The sequence below is a fragment of the Macadamia integrifolia genome, chromosome 3, assembly GCF_013358625.1.
Source record: "Macadamia integrifolia cultivar HAES 741 chromosome 3, SCU_Mint_v3, whole genome shotgun sequence".
Taxonomy (NCBI): Eukaryota; Viridiplantae; Streptophyta; class Magnoliopsida; order Proteales; family Proteaceae; genus Macadamia; species Macadamia integrifolia.
In genome coordinates, this window is record NC_056559.1 from 18,007,623 (window position 1) to 18,012,661 (window position 5,039).

A 5,039-nucleotide genomic window follows, 5' to 3' on the forward strand; every position below is an offset into this window, starting at 1 on the left:
AGAAATCTTGATGGTGAAGTTTAGATGTCTAGCTAGGCTACCAATCAAATCCAAAACAACCTATAAAAAATATGAATAATGGGTGGGTATGAACAACTAAAGAATTGATAGTATTAATAGTGGTGGAACTAATGGTGCCTGCAGTCTGTTGGTTAGACATGGTAAGAAATTGTATGGCATCTTTGTTGTGTCTCTCTCTAATTGGATCTAATTTAAACAAAACAAGATGATTAAGATAGCACATGCTTATCTATTCTTATTGGAGGTTATGAAGAATGCAGAGGAGCTTGTAGGCTAAAATAATCTGTTAGCTAATACAGAGGAAGAGTCACATTAACATCACATGCTCATCTTATGGGCAAGAGGATAAGATTCTCTCTATCCCTTTATATCATCTCAATGTCCATTGTAATGTAAATTTCAGAAAAATTTCATAAGCCAGTGTCCATTTTGTCTATCTTTCTCTTTCCTTTTTTAAATGAAATTCAATGGTAAAGTGTCATTTTTTTCAGAAAAGTTCAAAATTGATCAAGAAAATTTTATTTTTTCAGAAAAGTTTGGAATTGGCCAACAAAGTGTCATTTTCCCATTTGTCGAAAAAAAAATTTCCTAACAAAAATTGGAATTGGCCAACAAATGGCCATTTTCCCGAAAAGTTTTCTTTTAGGCCCCAAAGAGAGTTGAACTCACGTCATTTTCCAAGCAAAATTTGGAATCGACCAACAAAGTGTCATGTTCCAACCTACCAAAAAAAGAAGATATTTTCCAAAAAAAATTGCTAAGAAAGCATCATTTTTCCAGAAAAGTTTGAAATTGGCCAAGAATGTGTTATTTCTCAAAAAAAATCTAGAATTGACCAAGAAAGTGTCAAAAAAAAAAAAAATGACAGAGAAAATGCCATTTTTTTCCAAGAAAAGTTTGAAATTAGCCAAGAAATGAATATTTTCCCTAAAAAATTAAAAATTGGCCAAGAAAGTGTCATTTTCCCATAAAAGTTCAAAGTTGGCCATGAAAGAAACATTTTTCTTGAAATGTTCGAAATTTGCCAAGAAAGTGTCATTTTCCCAGAAAAAGTTCAAAAGTTGGCCAAGAAAGCACCATTTCCCATAAAAGGTCGAAATTGGCCAGGAAAGAAACATTTTCCTTAAAAAAATTGAAATTGGCCTAGAAAGCACCATTTTCCTAGAAAATATCAAAATTGGCCTAGAAAGTGCCATTTTCCCAAGAAAGTTTGAAATTGGCCAAAATTCATATGTGGTAAACTAGTGGCACTAATGAGGGTGCAAGATTAGGAGGATATAAGAGGGGCAAGGGTCATTTCAAAGAGGGAAGAGAGCGATAGACATGAGTGTGCCTATGCCCCACCCTCCCTCACATAAACTTTATATTAACATTTCCATGGTCGCACTTTTAGCATGTCTTCTACTTGCAGATTGTAGAGGAGTTGAATAAGATGAAGACTTGGTCCATGTTTTCAAAGATTAACAAACCTCTTCTTCAATGGCAAGAACAATCTATGTTAGTTTAGCCAACCTTGGAGAACTTACCACTTCTCATTGAACAAGATCTTGGCTTGCGTCAACATCATAAATGGAAGAAGAAGGGATATATATATGCGGCACAAGGGATAGTATGTTGTTGTATATTGGTTGTCCTTGTTTAAAACCTTGGCCTCATGTTAGTGACTACGTGGCCAATAGTGATAATGTGGCAACATACGATCACCTTGATGACATGGCAATGATGAGTGGAATGTCTGAGGTTTTTTTAGTGTAGTGAGTGCGGCAGTAGTGTTCGTTTCGGATTCCAAGCTTAGTTTCGAAAAGTGTGAATTTTTTGGGAGTCAACGTCTTCAAACATTGTAAAGTCTTTTGTACTCTTTTCAGTACACCCATATTCACCTAGATCTAATATCAAACGAAGATATAGCCAATAGAAAGTTCAAAGCCAATTTGATCATTTTATACGCCTGAGTCTGGTGATGGGTTGTTTTAAAATATTGTAGGGCTTTGAGTCAGAAATGCAACACAACTCTTTTTGTTGAATTTTGAGATTATATGAAATAATTATGGAGTTTTTCATCTGATTACTCCATGAAGAAAATCCAAAATGGCTATTATTTCCATTTTTTTTATATAGTTATGTATTTACAAATGCCACAGTTCAATGGTGTGTTATGCAATTTCCGAAAGTCCTATTTGATCCAAATCGAATAGCCCCAGTTCGATCTAAGTGTGATGGGGGTTTTCAAAGGGTTTTTTGGCGTGGGAGGAGGTCAGTGTAATTTGTAAAAGCTTAGTTGATGCCCACTTCGTGGCCTTGATAGAGCCAAGTGAATCAAATCCTCATTCAGTGGCTCACGCAACTTTGTGTTGACACATAACGGTGTAGATTCCCTCGCGACCTCCTTGATTGGTCACCTTCTCGATCCGCCATGCTTTGCGCCTGTAGGAGAAGCCACCTCAACATTCCATTTCATAATGTCTTATTGTGTGCTCAACGGCGATCTAGATCCGGTGCTCAGGATATTTGCCTTCTCGTCCCTGACACATCCAATGACTTACAGCCATCCCCCCCCCTCGTTGTCTAATAGGAAGGTGAAACATCCCCTAGTGACAGTACAGCACGCTCCAGCCACGCGTCACGTGGATCTACTCCTATTCTGATTGCATGGCCAAGGCATCTCTGAGCTCTAACTCGTAGCAAACGGACCACATTATTCGCATTTTTTCTTAATCCTAATCAAACAGATGATATTCATGCCATGATCCAATGGAGCACAGGTGTACTAAAGGGCCCCCAAAGATTTCATTAAATCTATTCTGAGTGGCTGAACTTCAAATGGCCATAACTCCCCAAGCAGAATTCCATTTTGGTCCATTCAAGTTGCATTCTCTTCGTTTTTCTGAAAGCTCTATCCGCCTGAAGCAAAAAATAGAGAATAGGTGCAAGAAGTTTACAAAATTTGGAGTGAAGATCCTCCCACCACTTTTCATAGTATTCAAGTGAGAATTACTAAATCTATTAATGGTGGTCTAGCTTATTGAATGCAAGAAGAAAAAAAGAGGTAAATAAAGTGTTAAAGAGTACTCTATTGAGTTGGAGAAGAAGAGACAGAGAGATAGTGGTCACAATGGTGGACACTAGAAGAGTCAAGTTTTTCCTTCAAAGGCGAAATTGGAGATTTCAATGACTCAGATACATCTCAAAGTATCAGAACATCACAAACAAATGGTTGTAAGCCTCTCTAACCTTGTATGTATTTGAAATCATTGTCAGAATATATATTTATTAGGTGTAGGAGAATAGAGTTGAATACTTATATTAGACTAAGCTTGATTTTATGGCAACATGTTTATAAGCCTATCCTGATTTTATGGCAACATGTTATAAGCCTATCCTTATTTTTATTGACTAATTGGGAGTGTGCACTCTCCAGCAGTTTGTGCTATTATTTGTGAGTAGCACTACGTGCCCTCTCAAATTTATGCTAGGAAAATCCTTGGTGTGTGTACTCTTTACTGCTTTGCAATTAAATTAATATTTATTAAGTAGTTACGAAGCCTTTACAAGCATTACTCTAGGGAATAGGCTTATTACCAAACCTCATAAAAAATCTTGGGTTATGTATGTAAGTATATTGTCTATTTGTATCATGTTTGGAGTGTGTGGGTTGCAGGATGGTTGTGGATACTTGAAAGTGCCTATGATAAGAGGCCGGTTGTATGCACGACTATGTGGGTAACGCTACAATGCCGACATTGGTGGGCATGTTAGGTGCATAGTCAGAAAAGGAATTTGGATATGATACACTAATTCACCCCCTCTCAATATCATTCATCACTCAACAGAAGGAACACATGCAAAAACTTCTGTCTGGTCTTCAAATGTGAAATAGTGAGGAATTGATTGTGGAGAAAACAGTTGGTGCTTACATTTTCTTCAAAAAGAAGGAGAAGAAGAATACTAGCAAGCTTCTACAAGGATTCATTGGAAATACAACAAAAATCATATTTAGTTTTGTAATCTTATTAGGCCTAGAATCAATCCTCATGTTAGTATAGTGTATAACAAAATTTTCCAACCATTGAAAGAGGAGAACAGTAAGCTCTAACTCGAGGGCACTACCAGCATAGTGCTTCCTATGGAACTTGTCCCTTCATCTACTAAGAAATACAAGGGATTTTTGTAGCATATATGATGGCAATACCTTCCATATAATGAGGAGACGAACGTTTACAATTTCCTTATGTTTAAGAAACCATCACTTCTCTAGACACAAACTCTAGCACTCTCACAAAAAGAAGAGAGTGCAACAGAGATTGAGTAAGAAGAGAGGAGAGGAGAGCAGAGAAGAGGTCGGTCATGGGAGTACAATATTGATGTGGCAATTCTAACTATTGGACAGATAATACATGATCAGGATTAGCGGTATGTTAGAGTTTAGAATATAATTCAATCAAATACCCTTCTATGTATCAGCATACATCTTCATATAAATCCATGCATGCCTTTGTCATAATTAGAAAATTTGGATTTGGGAACTATTCGAGCAGATAAATATTTGGTACAATTCTCTTTGTTAATTTAAGAATTCGGTCAAAAAATCGGGCAAAATAAAATTTGGCCTCATATTTAGGAATTATTTGTTGAATTATAAAAAATTAGGACGGAATTTTTGGATGTTCTTTTTTGTAATATTTATTGTACTACTTGTTTTACATTCCTTGTATTCTTAGGGCTATCAATTTACTAGATGATGTGTAGTGGTTCCAACCTATGTCATTCATTTTTGATTGTTTGTTTGTGTGGTTGTTCTAATAGTATATCACCTTCGATTAATTCATCATCCAATGGACAATTATATGATGAGTGTATGTCTCCTAGTAGTCAACTTTATGCTCTCGCTAAAACCTGTACAAATTTTCTGACTCTCAATTAGTCAAAGAGAGTTAGATGATCTTTATACTCTAAGTAGAGTTTCATACAAAGCTCATTTTGAATTGTTAGCAAAAGGTTCCGTAGAATTTTTTGAAAGA